A 16,601-nucleotide genomic window follows, 5' to 3' on the forward strand; every position below is an offset into this window, starting at 1 on the left:
GTAGGACTTCTTCACACATTCTGGAGATGAGGCCTTTGTTGGTTGTACTCTCTTAATGGTGTCTTTTGAAGGAGAGCATTTCTTGATTTTAAAGTACTCAAATTTGTCAATCTTTTCCTTTATGGTTGCTGTTATTTTTGTGTATTGTTTAAGAAAACTTGCCCTACCCTGAGATCATGGAGATATTTTTCTACCTTCTTACAAAAGCTTTATTGTTTTGCTTTTCACAGTTACGTCCACACTCCACCTGGAATCCCGCAGCACTTAAGACTGATTTCTATAGTACCGCTAACCCCATCTGTTTATGTGTCTGTCTCCCCAGCTAAACAAAGACCTCCTGTAGGGCAAAGTACAAATGCAATTTTTAAATCTTTGTGTTCAGAGGTTCTCTCACAGTGTCTGGCACACAGGAGACCCTCAATAACTGCCCTTGGATGCTTGGGTGGCAGAATCCAGGCACAGCTGTTTCCAAGCAGGAAGGCCCTCTCTTCTGCGGGCTCCCACCCTCTCTGACTCCTGCCCTCCCCTCGATAAGCTAACATCCTTGCCATAAGCAGTTCCCAAGCACTTACTGTGTGTTGGCTTTGGCCACAGTTCTAGGGATGTGAGCTAAGGATAGTGAAGTCTCAGCCTTCAAAGAGCTCACCACCTGGCACCTGGTTTCCTGACACTGACTGGAGGCCCACACCCTGATTTGGGAAGCCAGACAGACCTGGGTTCCAATCCAGCTCTATCATCTGCATGACCTTGGGCAAGTCACTTCCGTGTACTGAGTTTCGGCTTTCTACTTGGTCAGTGGAAGAAGGCTGAATGAGATGGTAAATATAAAAATGCCGAGCAGGGCTTGGCCACATGGTTGGTGTCCAAGGATTGTAGAGTAAATGCTGGGATGAAGGACTGAGTAGTGAAGCAGTGGGGCAGGGGCTGTGAGGAAAGCGAGGATTGGGCGGGCCAGCAGTAGGCCCGAGGCAGGCAGGCTTGTGGGTCTGTGGCAGACCTTCCTTGTTGTCACAGTAACTGCTGTCAGCAAATGTCTCCCAGACAGGAATCCCCTTCAGGGCTCCCTTCCCCAGCCCACTGCATTTGTTGACTCAAAACCTCTCCGCTGCCAATTCAGCCTGCAATAAGTAAGGAAGGGGGTGGGGAGGGGGAGAGGTGCAGGAGGGGGTGGAACTGTACAGAAAGGGGTCTTTGTCTGAGCACTCCGTGGCGTTTCAGATTTCGGTGGAGGCTTTTTTTTTTTTTTTTTAACCTCCTAAGGAGTTGAGTGGGCTGCACTTGTAATGGGAGGTATCTGAATTAGACAGCAGGGAGGACTTCCAGTGGGCTCTCTTTGTTGGGTTGTGGAACCATGGAATGGGTTGCCAAGGCCCTGGGGAATCTACCTGGGGCTTGGGCACAGATGCAGGGCACTGTCTGGGTGAGGGGCTTCGAGGGACTTAGCCTGGTGGCTCCCTAGCAGGTCCTCTCCCTGCTGAGCTGAGAGGCTTAGGAAGGCTCCTCTGGACCCTTCTAGGCTTCGCGTGGGCCTCTCGCCACCTGTCATTCTCTTGTTCGGGGCCCCTCTCCAGGGGCTCCTGGGGGTCACCTCTGGATCCTGAATCGACCAAGGCTGGATCCAGTCTCTTTCCTGATCCCGCAGAGCCCTTCCACCCAGCCTACTTTCAGGCCTGCCCTCCACCCCCCCAGCTCACAGCCAAGGAGAGGAGCCCAGCAGACAGGCCCTGACCTCCTAATGCCCGCGTCGCAGGCCTGCCGTGGCCCCTCAGGCCTGAGCCTTCTCCTCCCCTTGACACCTCGCCTGTCTCTTTAGGTGGTTTCCTGGCTTCCTCCATGCATATGCGTGCATGTGTTTGTGGCCCTTCTCTCTGGCATCCCATACCCATGGATCTGTCTGTCTGTCTGTCTGTCTCCTGACATTTGCCTCCCCCACCTCTTCCTGTCCTCTCTGCCTCCCTTCCTTTTTGTCTCCTTTTCTATTTGTCTCTCTCTGACTTTTTCTTTCTCTGACCCCCATTTCCATTTTTGTCTCTGTGTTTCTAAGTCTCTCTCTGTCTGTCTCTGTCTCTGAATCGGTCTCTCCTTTGGTGTCTGTGTCTCTAACTCCTCCTCTCATTCTGTCCCTCTCTCTATCGCCGTGTCTCTATCTCTGTCACTGCCTGGGCCTCTCAGTGAATGTCTCTGGCTCTCTCCTTGTCACTCTCTCTGCCCCTCCTGCTCTGAGCCTCTCTATCCTGGACGCTCAGCAGGCCGGTGTCAGAGCCAGAGGCTGCCCAGTGGCCTCTGCCTCTGACATCACTGCTGGGGAGAGGCTTTGCCAAAAGCTGCCAGGTGAGCGCAGGCCTCGTGTCCCCAGCCCTGCTCCTGAGCCAGAGTCCCAGGGGGCTGCAGCCAGTGGTCTCCCAGCAACTACTGAGACCCTTTCCCCACTCCCCTCCTTCTCTCCCAGACTCAGACTTGCCCCCCTGAAGTCCCTGAGCCCTGGCTGTGAGCCCAGCGCCACTCGGATCTCCGGGGGAGGAAGGGGGCCCTGGCCGGAACCCCACCCCACCCTCTTCAGGAGCTCACAGGCCAGCAGGGGTGACCCCACACCCACACGTGGGAAACAGGGTGGACACAGGTCAGAAGAATCTGGGGCCCAGTATAGCCACAGAATGGAAAATCCCAAAGGAAGGGAGAGGTGAGACTACAGATGGAGAGGGCAAGAGAGGACATTCAGAGGAAAGGACCTGAACTGGCAAAGGCTTCGAGTGAGGGAGGAATGATGACGCAACCTTGAGGGCCGATGGTTTAAGGGCTAGAATTAAGATTAAGGCTTGTGTAAGCGCCGGAGAGCAGAGAGAAGGTGAAAGCTAGCCATGGGATGGTAGGTGGGGGGAAGCAGAAGTTTTCACAAGAGACGATGACATCTGAGGTGGGTTCTAATTCGCCCAAGGTGAAGAGGAGGGAAAAGGCTCCGCAGGCTAAGGAACGGAAGGGCCTGCCGTGCTGGGGAGTCGCAGGCTCCGCGTGGTGCGGAGAGAGAGACAAGGGCCGAGGGACAGAGCGAGGAGGCTGCTGTGCCACCCTAGGGCTCTCCACTCCATCTGCGGGCTGCCCGGGAAGGGTTTGGAGCAGGAGAGTGACATCATCAGGGCTCATTTTTACTTTTTAATAAATCAGCCGCAGCCGTTTGGGGATGGACTGGCAGGAGAGGAGACTGAGGGTGAGGAGACTGGCTAAGACCTGGCAAGAGCGAAGGAGGGCCCGCTGGGACTGCACTGCGGCAGTGGGGACCGGAGGATGCGTGGAGGGCACCCTCTGAGGTGGCAGGTTTGCAGCCCCACCAGAAAGGGGGAGGAGGTTGGCGTAGTCTGAAGTTTCCAGCTTAGGGAACACAGAGGAGGAGGAGGAGACGTTTAGAGGAAAAGACCAAGCACTTGGGGACTGAGGTGTCTGTGGGACTTCCTGAGGGTAGGACCCACACACACACCCAATTCCTGGCAGGTGTGGAGGCCTACAGAGGGACCGGTGGCACAGAGAGGCCTGGGGCTGGCGGTCCCTGGGGCTGAGCAGAGGCTAAGCTGGGTAATCTATTTATGGCCGGTTGCAGCCCCAAAGCAAGAAAGGGGTAAGAAATGGCTTAGGAGAGACACTGCCTGGTGCCCTCTCCTGAGTCCTGCTTCCTCAGTGTCTTCTCACCCACACCCCCTACTGTGCCCAAACGCCCACAGACACACACACACACACACAGAGAACTGGATCAGCAATGGCGCCAAATGTTTCAGGACAACCAACAAGTATTTTCAAATGCAAATTCCCTCCCTTCCACCCGGTCCCCCTCACAACTGCTTTCCGAGCAGCTGGAGGCAGAGTCGGGTGGGGGGCAGCAAAAATAAATCGCATTTTCTGCTCCTTTTCAGTGCTGGGCTGCAATCCCCTACCGCCTGCCTCCCTCCCCACAGACGGGGGATTAGCTGGGCCTCAGATTCGGCTCTGTCTCGAAGGGAGGGTGACGGGCAGGGCAGGGACTGAGCTGGGGAGGGGGTGGAAGCGTGCAGTGACAGGGCTAAGAATAACAGCTTCTATCAGGCCTGACACCCTCTCCCACTTGCCATCGCTCAAGTTGTTCCGGGTATGTGGGAGACAGACAGACAGATACAGGGTGTCTGCATGGGGCTGTGTGTATTTGTGCATGAGACAAAGACCAAAGCTGGGCCGGGGGTGTGGAGGCCCAAGCTGACAGGCCAATGGCGTGGATGTGAGTGGGAGAGGCTGGAGACTGAGCAGCCCTGTGTGACAGTGAGGCCGTGAGACAGAGAGGAGAGATCTGGGGGGCGAGCACGCTCCGTGTGCTTGAGTGAGTGTGCGTGTGCGTGTGTTAGAGGCTGCAGGGGGACGCGCTGTTGTGACCGAGGCTGCTGATGTGTGGGAGAGAAGCCCAGACAGGCAGGGGAGGCTGGGTCCGGGCGTGCGGCCATCATCAGGCTGCTTCTGAGTGGCCAAGGTGGGAGCTTCAGGGGAAGGCCTGGCAGGAGCTGCCCGGGGCCACGAGGCCCTCTCCTGTTGGAAGGGCAGCTGAGGAGGGAGCGCGCGTGCGCACCGGGGTGTGTCAGGGTGTGGAATCTGTGTGTTGCGTGTAAGGGTGTGTCATACGTGTGTTAGTGTCTGTGCAACTGTGTATCTGCATATGACGGTGTGTGTTAGAATGTGTCTCTGTATATGTGCGTGTATGAGCCTGTGAATGAATGTGTCTGTATGTGAGCATGTACGTGTGTACACCTGAATGTGTGTGTGAGCATGTGTGTGTTTGTGTGTCTGTGTGTGTATGTCTGTGTGTTTGTGTGTGTGTCTGCGTGTGTGTGTGAGTGTGTGTCTGTGTGTGTGTGTGCGCGCACATGTAGACAGATGATGGGATCCTCAGGCCCTCAGCCCGCCCTGCTGCCCTTATTGCCTCCAGCTCCCAGAAGATGTTTAGGGAATTGTATGTGTCGGTCTGTAAATCTGTCTCCAAATTTCTGTGTAGAGCGAACTAAAGATCAGGGCTGGGAGCGACAGGCCGCGGCACTCCTCGCCCCGTCCAGAAGGAAGCAGGAAGGACTGGCATTGCTGTTTGCCTGCCCACAATGCCCGCACCCACCCACTTCCACCCCAGCTGGCATCTGGGAGGGCAGCGATGCCTCAGTTTACCAAAAGCACAAGTTTGGAGGAAGCAGCAAACGATTTGAATTTCTGTAGATGAATCACAAATGCCATGGGAGGCGCTCAGAACAGACTTACGGTGCATTCTTTGTCAAGCTGGCGCTTCACGTGGCATGTGGCACCCCAGCCCTGTTAGAGCAGCTGTCTGGGCCCCAGGCCTGGACTTCAACAGCTAGGAGGGTCCACGTAGCACAGGTATCCATCCATCTATAACATCACCTAGAGGGGTTCTTTAATTCAGGACTTTATGGAGCCAACAAAATGGTTCATTGAGAATGACTAAACTCAACCTTGGAAAGAAAATCATAAACATTTTACTACCTAGCTAAGCCAAGCATGATTACATATGGAAACTATGGACGCTACTCAGTGGGATTTTGATATTAATTTCCAATTTCCTCTTCACTGAGGAACTGATGAAAACCCAGTCTCTGTGCTATCCAGGCTAGAATCAGCATCTTTGTTCACTGCTCATCCAAACCCTGCTGTTTCTCACCCCGCTCTCTGTCCCCTTCCCCCAGCTCCATGCTGGCTGCTCCAGAGTTTTGACTTGACTGTTAGTCTCCAAGGGTACACACACTCAGGGTTCATTTAAGTGCAACCTCTGTCGGTTGTATTAAGGAGAGCTGCCTCTTCTCTCTGAACCTCCATGGGCTCTTCTCTCTGAAAATCCCAGGCCTACGGTCTCCAGGGAGGACCTCCCTCTGTGGGCACCATGCTGATCCCCCGCTCTGCGCCCTGTTCCTGGCACCATATGTTTGCCCATTCTGGCCTGTCCTTCCTGCTCCGCATAGGGGTGCCACCTTCTGCCCCAGTGAGATAAAGGGAAGTGTGTGTTATTCCCTGCTTTGAGTAGGAAGCCGAGAACAGCTTCCACCATCAGTCAAGAACAAGACAACTCAAGGCTTCCCGTGTTGTATCCTTGCTGTCTCCTCTGGCAGAAGGAGCTGTCACTCCATGTGCAATGTCGTGGTGACTCCACTTAACCTCCACACTGCATGGAACAAGTAGCTTCAAGTGGGAAATAACTCTGGGGAGGGGCCCAGAACAGGACTTGGAGGCAGGCACACCTCAGTCTGATGCTCAGCCCTGTCCCTATGTGACTGGGCAAGCCAGTTATTCTCTCTGTAAATATGGTATATTCATACCTTTCTTGCAGGTCTGAGAAATTAAAATGAAATCGTGTATTCATATTTAAAGCCCCTGTACCTAGTAGGCATTCAGTAAATGATACTTATCACTATTAACCATTGCATCAACTGAGGGGATCTTGAGGAACATCCAAACTTTGGCTGTGCATCAGTCACCTGGGAAGCTGCTTAAAAATGCAGATCCCTGGGCCCAGGGTCTTTGCATCAGTGGGCCAGGCCTCAGGTGCTCCATCTGCCCTGGCTTCAGAGTGCCAGGGCTGTTTGTGAAAAAGACTAGGCTATGCAGGCCTCCCACCCTTCTTGCATTTCAGAGCTACTGAGGCCCCAACATGCGCCAGTTCCTGAGGTCACCTTCCCAGGTGAGGCCCAAACTGAGTTTGACATCGTCTTCACCCAAGAGCACCCTGGCAGCCACTTTGGTTTTCATTACAGGCAGCCTGGCACTGGGTGGCTGTGGCCTGTTCACCTGAACTGCCGGCACAAGGCACAGATGCTAATTACACGGGTAAGTACTTGCAGATTTCCCAGGAACAACAAAGATAATTTGTTTGCTGCACGGCTTGTTAGGAGGAAAGCAGGACTCTGGTGACTGGGTAGCTTGTAGATTAGGCCTGTGGCCTTTCACCTCCTCCTGCCCTTGCCTGCTGGTTCTCCCAGCTGTGCTGATTAGAAGCTGGAGAAATTAAGATCTCCCCCTCGCTGCCCACCCTCAGCAGGCTGCAGGAGGTGGGGGGAGGAATGGGGGACCCGGCTGCGAGGCTAGGCCAGGCTGAGGACATTTATAGAGCAGGGGTCCCGGCCACCCAGCCTGGCACATGTGGAGATGGGGCAGACAACGAGCAGGAAGCGGGGTGCTGCTCTGCGTCTCCATCTCCCCTGTGGTCACGCCCAGCACTGCAGCCACTGCTGACATGCAGTGCCATGGAGCCCGCTGAGCAGGCAGAGAAGGGGTCATGCACCAGGGCTGTGGCAGCTGGAGAGGGAGCTTCCTGGGGCTCCCACACAGTGGCAAGAGGGTGCAATACCCCTGATGTCGGCCTTGACTGTTATGGAGTGGGCGAGAGTGGCACCCTATCCAGCTAAGAACAGGGTCTTGCCAGATCCCTGGGCTTGAACAGACTTGTATAAGAAGAAAGTCCCCATAAACTTAGCAGAGTCCATCTCCCTAACAGCAGTGTGAGTGACCCCACGAGAAGTCAGGCATCAGGGCTGAAAGGGCCTCTCTCCTTGCTTCCTTCTGCCTGGGGGGGATGAGAAAAAGGGGATAATTACCATAATTATTATTAATGTTGGCGTCCCTCATACTTTCACGTGTCTTAATGGCACTAACAGTCACTACTTATCAGTGGCTACTATGTGCCAGACAATGAAATAGGCGCTCTGCATATTTGATGAGGCCTAGAAGACAGTCATTAGATTCAGATTACAGGAAATTGACACTCAGTGAGATTAAATACCTTGACCAAGGTCACACAGTAAGATGCAGAACAAGGATTTGCACCCAGGGCCCCATGTGTTCCTCTGGCCTCAGGTGACAAGCTGTCCCTTGATGGGCTCCTCCCCATGGACACCAGGGCGCAGTCAGAACCAGAACGCAGGTCTCTCCCACCCAAGCATGTGATTTTCTCAGAGAGGCTGGTGCCTGGGGGAGACTGGGGGCCAAGAGTGGTGTGTTCCCTGAGGCAGGTGTGATGAGGAACACTTCTAGGGGACTCCAACCTTATTCTGGACTGGTGGAAACTCCATCCATTATCCATCAGGATAATCTTGCTGCACACCCTGGGCTGCACCCGCCTCCCTCCCTTCCCCTCTCTCTCTCCCGCTCCCACAGGCTGCAGGCGACTTTGAAGGTAGTTGGAAACTGTCTGTGGGGGATGGGAACCTGGTCTCCATCTAGTGCAGAGGCCAGGCTGGTGTGGGTAATTCCACAGGTAAGTCTGCAGTGGGGCTGGGTACAGGACCTCTTTGGCTGGCAAGGGGTGTGGGGGGGGGGCGCGGAGTGGGGGGGGAGGGGCAGTTGGTGAGTAAAATGACAATGCCAACCCTTTGATCAGCTGCTCTCTGTGATCCCTAGATTTGCTCACACTGCATCCGTTTACATCTCTTCATTCCAGTTTCACTAATCATCACACCTCTTTATTCCCTTTATAATTTGTTGAAAAGTTGCTAGTTTGGAAGAATTTGTTCAAAGGAAGTATAAGTTCTGCCCACAGCCACCCCTCCATCTCTCCACTTCTGCCCTTGGGCCTAAGACTTCACTGCCTCAGTTGTTGAGAAGGAGACTTCTCCTGACATCATTAATGTGCCCAAGACAGCCCTGTTTGCACATATTTGTGTGCCTTCCAATTAAAGTGATTCATTAAACCTCTGGTGGAGTTCATTTTTATTCCTCAATAAGAACATTCAAGTAAATACATTCAGCCATGGAAAGAGTCCTTTGAGCAAGCCCATGTCCTAATTTTGGTTTGGGGAATCTGGCCCTCAAGCTGTCAGCTGGGAATGTGCAGGAGAGACCTGGGGCCAGTTTTGCAGACTTCATGTAAGGGAGCTGAGCAGGCCAGCCTGACTCTGGCCAGAGCCAGAGCTCCCCTGCCTCTGGCCGGCCCTGGCGACAGCACAGCGGCTCCCGAGGGCTCAGCAGGCCGTGCGTGCAGCCCCGTGGCCCAGAAGCAGAGGCTCCTTCTCTCCGTTGGAGGCCTGCTGCGCTCACCGTGATGCAGCCCAGGGACAACCCTCACTTGTAGTTTCCATTCTGAGCGACTGGGGAAGAGCATGCCTCACTCCTGGGCCCAGGTCTCCACAGAGGAGGCCACGTGGCTACTGGAATGCACCTGGATAGAGGCTCGCGCTGAGTCTACCCCCGGTTCTGTGATGTGATGATTTGACACATCAAATCTCTTAGACACCTACCGTGTTACCCAATTTGTAGTTCTAAATCTTGCCAGCAATCCTAGTTATCCCTGTTTTACAGACGAGGAGATTGTCGCTCAGAGGTTAAGTGACTCGACCAAGACCACATGACTGGTAAGGGAAAGTATCCAGAAATGAATCTAGGACCCTTGACTCAGGATTCTCTTAAGACCTCAAAGGCAACCAGTGGTTGGCATACGCTGAACCCAAGGTCCCGGCTGCTCCTGAAAAAACAGACAGGGTTCAGGGACTACAGAAGCTGGCCTCATGCTTTGAGGCCTGCTAGGAGCACTCAGAGCTAGGAAGGGGATACCTTCCACACTGTGGGCAGGCAGGCAGTAAATGTTCTGGGCTTCAGAGATCAAAGTCACCAGTTCCAAGAGATAGGATTAAACTCTAGTAAAATAGAACTAGAACCTGAATCCCAGGTGCTGTCTGAAGGAGATAGGGCAAGATGGTGGAGTCTTTTATCTGTTAGGAAGCATTTGACTGCAAGTAACAAAAACAATTTGACTGAAAATGGTTTAATCAAATAAGGGTTTGTTTCTCTCACAAAACAAGAAGTTGGAGGTAGGTGGTTGGTGATGTTGATTTAGCCACTCAAATGGTGCTATCAAGGACCCAGTTTCTTTCTGTCTTGCCTTTCTGCCACCCTCACTATGTTGGCTTTTTGTCCTCATGCTTGTCCAACCTTATGATCTTAATGTGGCTGCTGCAGCTCCAGGCATTACATCTGCATTCAAGGCAGGAAGAAGGAAGGAGAGCCAGTGTCAATGACATTATCCTCTTTAATCAGGAAATCAGAAGACTTCAATTCGCAGCTGAAAGATTTAATGAACAGGTTGAAAATGTGAATGAAAGAAAGAGAGAGAAAAGAAGGAAGGAATTCTTCCCAGAGCCTTCCCTTATATCTTTTTGGACAGAATGGGTCACATGGTGACTTTTAGCTGCAAAAGAAGCTGGGAAGCAGACTATCGGGCTTTTACTACCTATGGTGAGAGAATAACAAGAGAGGAGATTGAGAATGGCTACTGAGCTTGCCAACCAACATAATCTGCCATAGAATATTTTTTTCTTTAAAAAAACTGTAAGGCACTTAACATATATAGTTCATAGAAGGTGCTCGATAAATATTGGCTGTCATTTGTTGCTACTATTGTTTCTCTGTGTCATGCCTCTCAATTAGTTTTAGATGATCATCTTCTAGTCTGTCAGGTAGCAAGTACATCACTCATACCAAAGGAAAAAACCAAACCACACTCTACCTTAGGACACTGAGTTTCTACTATACTGTAGACACCATGCTACTATTTTTTTAAAAAGTTAATCCTGTCCACAGCCCTTTCAGAAAGATTTATTATCTACATTTTATATATTAGGACACAAATGTCCCTAACAAACAAAAATGTTTGTTAGGGACAAACATTTTATTTATTTTTTATAAATTTAATTATTTATTTTTATTTTTTTCTGTATTGGGTCTTCGTTGCTGCGCACGGGCTTTCTCTAGTTGCGGTGAGCGGGGGCTACTCTTTGCGGTGCGCAGGTTTCTCATTGCAGTGGCTTCTCTTGTTGTGAAGTGTGGGCTCTAGGCATGTGGGCTTCTGTAGTTGTGGCACGTGGGCTCAGTAGCTGTGGCTTGCAGGCTCTAGAGCGCAGGCTCAGTAGTTGTGGCGCCCGAGCTTAGTTGCTCCACAGCATGTGGGATCTTCCTGGGCCAGGGCTCAAACCTGTGTCCCCTGCATTAGCAGGCAGATTCTTAACCACTGCGCCACTAGGGAAGTCCCAGGACAAACATTTAAAATAACTAGTTCGAGATGGTGAAGCTATGTAAATCTGCTATATAAATCTGTAACTATGTAATCTACCATAGAATTCTACCTTGCGGCCTTGTTGTAGCATTCAAGGGATAAATCACAGAAGTCTCTACTGGTCAATGCACCTTCACACATGCTGTTTCCTGGAATTGGGACACCCATCCTGTTCCTATACCTCTCATATTTGCCTAAAAAAACCTTCAGTGTATTCTGGAACTATACTTTTAGAAGCAATTTGGCAACATGTTTCAGGGGCCATAAAAGTGCTCATAAATTTTGACCCAGTATTTCCACTTCTGAGAATGTATTTGTTCCAAGGAAATAACCCAAAAGGGAAGAAAAAAAACCCCTACATGCTCAAGGATATTCATTACAGCTTTAAAAGTAAGAAACAACCGAAAAATCCAACAATAGAGGAATGGATAAATAAATCATGGTACACTCACTGAATGGCATATCGCACAGCCATTAAAAGTGACCATTATAAATTTCACTTAGTAATGTAAAAAAGGGCTATGATATAATGTTATGTTTAAAAAACAAAACATATAATCAAATGCATTATTTAGATTGCATACTTGTCTTAGTCTGCGCAAGCTGCTGTAACAAAATATCGGGGTGGCCAAAAAGTTCGTTTGGGTTTTTCCGTAATACCCTACCAAAAACCCAAATGAACTTTTTGGCCAACCCAATACCATAGATGGGGTGGCTTAAACAACTGCAATTTATTTCTCACAGTTCTGCAGACTAGAAGTCCAAGATCAAGGTGCCAGCAGGGTTCATGTGAGGGCTCTCTCTTTGGGTTACAGACAGCTGATTCCTAACTGCATTCTCACATGACCTTTGTGTGTGCACACAAAGAGAGATCTGAGCTCTGGTGTCTCTTTCTTTTCATAAGGGCACTAATCCCATCATGAGTGCACCACCTTCATGACCTCATCTAAACCTAATTATCTTCTACAGGCCTCTGTCTCCAAATACTATCACATTCAGTTAGGGGGCTTCAACATATGAATTTTGATGGAACACAATTCAGTTCATAGTAATACTTAAATATGTATGTGCCTTGTGGAAAAGATTTGAAGGGAATTTGCAAAAGTTATTGGCTTAGGGGATAGATTATGGGGGTGACTTTTTCCTCTCTGTTATCCAAATTTTCTGTAATAATGTTATGTAGTTTTTAACAGAATTTGGGGCAAGGAGGTTAGGATAAAAATGATCTGTCTGGGACTTCCCTGGTGGCACAGTGGTTAAGAATCCTCCTGCCAATGCAGGAGACATGGGTTCAAGCCCTGGTATGGGAAGATCCCATATGCCACGGAGCAACTAAGCCCGTGTGACACAACTACTGAGTCTGCGATCTAGAGCCCGCGAGCCACAACTACTGAGCCCACGTGCTGCAACTACTGAAGCCCAAGCGCCTAGAGACCGGGCTCCGCAACAAGAGAAGCCACCGCAATGAGAAACCCACGCACCGCAATGAAGGGTAGCCCCCACTCGCCGCAACTAGAGAAAGTCTGCGCACAGCAACGAAGACCCAACACAGCCAAAAAATAAATTAATTAATAAATAAATTTATTAAAAAATAAAAAGATCCGTCTTTTGGGGATTCCCTGGTGGTCCAGTGGTTAGGACTCTGCGCTTCCACTGCAAGGGACACAGGTTTGACCCTGATCGGGAAACTAAGATCTCGCATGCTGTGTGGCATGGCCAAAAAATAAAGTAATATAAAATTCTATTTTTAAAAAAAATCCATATTTCAAGCCTCAACTCAAATGCCACTTCCTCTAGGAAGACTTCCTTGGTTTTTCCAACCACATCTTTTCTGAAGTTATTTTACTGGACCATGTGCTCTTCTGGGGCAAGGGCCATGAGCAACTCCCCTTTGTTGTGATCTATGATAGGCCAAGGGGCACAAGTCAAGAACCCAGATAAGGAGCCCAGTGTGGTAGAGGTGGTAAAGGTTGATGTGTGTAGTCAGGACACAGTGATTGGATCTAAGCAACAGGTCGAGGGCAGTAGCAGATGCAGCGCTTGGAAATTAGGGACATAAACTGTTGGGCATTGAGCAAGAGCTGATCTTTCTAGTTATTTTAAATGTGTTATTGTTATTATATAAGTAACACATGCATACATACTCATTGTAAAAAAAATTTAGGGGCTTCCCTGGTGGCGCAGTGGTTGAGAGTCCGCCTGCCGATGCAGGGAACATGGGTTCGTGCCCCGGTCCGGGAAGATCCCACATGCCGCGGAATGGCTGGGCCCGTGAGCCATGGCCGCTGAGCCTGCGCGTCCGGAGCCTGTGCTCCGCAACAGGAGAGGCCACAGCAGTGAGAGGACCGCATACCGAAAAAAAAAAAAAAATTTTAAATAGTTCATTCAGATAAAGCCCACCTTGGCTCCTACACAATCCCACTCCCCTCCCCAGGGATTGTCAATTTGATAGGTACCCTTCCAGAACATTCTTCCTCATGCATATAATTTCAAAGCCTCCATCCATGTTTACATAAATAAAGCCAGATCATCCTGTGACTTGCTTCTCTCTGGTATCCAGACCTTTTCACTTCAGGATGCAGAGGTCTACCTCATTTGTTTGGGCCTCAGAAAACTGTTATTAATGTGGATATTCAGAAATGTATTTAGCCTTTTCTCTATTCATTAATAGAGAAAACACAACCCTTTGGGTTGTGTCTGATTGTTCCCATTTCTGCCACTACCACCAAGGCTCCCTGTGGCCAGGCCTCTTTGTGCACTTGGAGCATTTCTCCAGGCAGAGATGTGGACTCACTGTGGTGGAGGGTCTGGGCCCCTCACTTTCCACAGACACTGCAGGATCGTGTTCTACAAACTCCGTGACAAACTCCATTCTTACCAACAGTGAAAAAGGTGTTCGTACCCTTAAATTCCTGCCAACAGTAGGTATTATGAATCTTTTAAAGATGTTGCAAATCTGATGGGTGAAAAATGTTAGCTCAGTGTTGTATGACTTGCATTTCTTTGCTGACTAGCAAGGCTGAGCTGTCGTCATTGTTATCAACCATCTGCAGTTCCTCAGAGGTGAACTGTCTGTTCCGAATTATCACTCGATTTTTCTTTTGAGTTCTTTATCTTTCACTTACTATTTGTAGGAATTCATTATATATCCTGAATACTAATCCTTTCCGTTTGCATATGTTGCAGATACCTTCTTCCAGGCTGTCACTTGTCTTTTAACAATATTTATGGTGCCTTTTGTCATATGGCAGTTTTAGATTTGGACGAATCAAATTTAGCAATCTTTTCCTTTATGGTTTCTGCGTTTTATATCTTGCTAAAGAAAGCCTTTCCTCCCCCAAGGTTATAAACAAATTCTCCTATATTTTCTTTTAATAGTTTTATAGCTTTGGTTTTTTTACACTTAGCTCTCTAATCCATCTGGAATGTATTTTGTGAAAGGTGTGAAGCAGGAATCAACTTTATGTTTTTTCACAAGGATAGCCAATTGTCTCTACACTATTTTTTGAAGAGTTCATCCTTTCCATGCTGTTTCTTTTTTCTTTTCTTTTCTTTTTTTAAATTTTAAATATTACCGTATTTTTATTCGTCTCATTGGTGGATGTTCCTTCATTGCAGCGGCAGCGAGGGGAAAGAGGAGAGGGAAACAACAACAAGAACAAAAGGAAATTCTAGTTATCGACATACTCGCGCCGGCTGAGGCCGGCCTGCTGTCAACCTCCGGTGGAATGGCATGCCGGCGCCGGAACCGGCCCGGCACGGGGAGTGAGGAATCCGTCCCCTCCCCGGCAGTTGTACCTCGCCCAGGGACGTTGGAGAAAAATGCTGCCGGGTCCCAGGTCCCCGGGTCCCGCGTGCCCTGTCCGCGGCCGTCACTGAGGGGAGAAATGAGCACCAGGAGGATGGGGTTCGTCATCGTGTCCCCGCCGCCCTGCGCTCCCGCTGCGGCCGGCTCACTCGACTGCCGGTTGTCCCCATGCTGTTTCTAAATGCTACTTTATCACATCCTGAATTCCTCTCTAGACAAGAACCCCTTTTAAACTCCCTATTCAGTGACCTTGATCCAATCATTTGTCTTGTCCCGTGCGAGCACACCACCATTTTAATTAGTACAGCTTGATGGTGTTTTGTAATCTGATAGGGCAAGTCCTCCCTCATTGTTCTTCAAATATTTCTTGGCTATTCCGACACAGTTATTCTTCCAGATTATCTTTAGAATTGGCTTGTTAAATTTCACACATAGACACATCCTGTTGTGATTCTGATTGGCATTATGTTGAATTTATAGAATTCTTCGGGCAGAACTGACATCTTCACAGTGTCAAGTGTTCTCACCCAAGGGCTCTGTGTATTTACTGAGGGATTCTCTTATGTCTCAGGCCTGACTCTGAGGCCAACTCCACTGCTCACTAGCTCTGTGATCTAGGGTGTGGCTCAGCCTCTCTGAGACCCGGCTCCTCCGTCATCTTTGACGTAGGAACAGCGCGTCCTATCCCAGAGCTGATGGAGAGTTAAATAAGAGCAAATGTGCGAAAGCCCTAGATGCTGAGCTCCTAGAGGGCAGGCCTTTGCCTCATTTAACCTCACCACCCAGGAGAGTCATCTCTCTGAACAGCCCTAAGGGAAAGAGGAGAACCCAATGCTTTCATTTAGGCAGATTCAGGGGGCTCAGGGTGGGGTTTGACTCATCACTGTATTAGGTACTTTACATATATTATTTCATTTGTCCTCAAAACAAGCCTCTGAGGTAGGTTCTATCATCCCCTTTTCATAGCTGAGAAAAATGAGACTCAGACAGTGACCTGTCTGCCCTCGGATGCAAGGATCTAATAAGCTACAACCTGCACCCTCTGTCCTGCCTAGTTAGGGAGCCAATGGGGCCTCTCCTGCTCATAAAGCTGGAGCTTCAAGATGGTCTGCTAGTCTCCTGTCTGAGGTCTAATGACCCTAGAGCAGACCTGGCCCCAAGATACCCACATGAGCATTCAGCACTTAGCACAGGGTCTAGCACATATTAGGAGCTTGCTGAAGCAGATCAGAACAAAGTCCACACATCACAGTGTGAATGCTACAGATAGTACAGTAACTGCTAGACAAGCTCAGAGGAAGAAAAGGGCTCTGTGGACTGGGGAAATCATGGAAAGCTTCCAAGCGGTGGTGAGACTGTAATCGGCCTGAGAGATGGAGAGGATTTAGACAAACATAACAGAGCATTCTATATAGAATCAGAGCTAGTAGGGCCAAGCAGGTGAGCCAATTGGCTGGATAAGCAGTGAGTGTGAACAGAGAAAGGCATTTCTTTTTTTTCTTTTTTTTCTTTTTTTGGCGGTACGCAGGCCTCTCACTGTTGTGGCCTCTCCCGTTGCAGAGCACAGGCTCCGGACACGCAGGTTCAACGGCCATGGCTCACGGGCCCAGCCACTCTGCAGCATGTGGGATCTTCCCGGACCAGGGCACGAACCCGTGTCCCCTGCATCAGCAGGCGGACTCTCAACCACTGCGCCACCAGGGAAGCCCGAGAAAGGCATTTCTTAATGACTGAGGGCTT

This window comes from Mesoplodon mirus (genome assembly GCF_964341445.2).
Source record: "Mesoplodon mirus genome assembly, chromosome: 6".
NCBI classification, from domain to species: Eukaryota; Metazoa; Chordata; class Mammalia; order Artiodactyla; family Ziphiidae; genus Mesoplodon; species Mesoplodon mirus.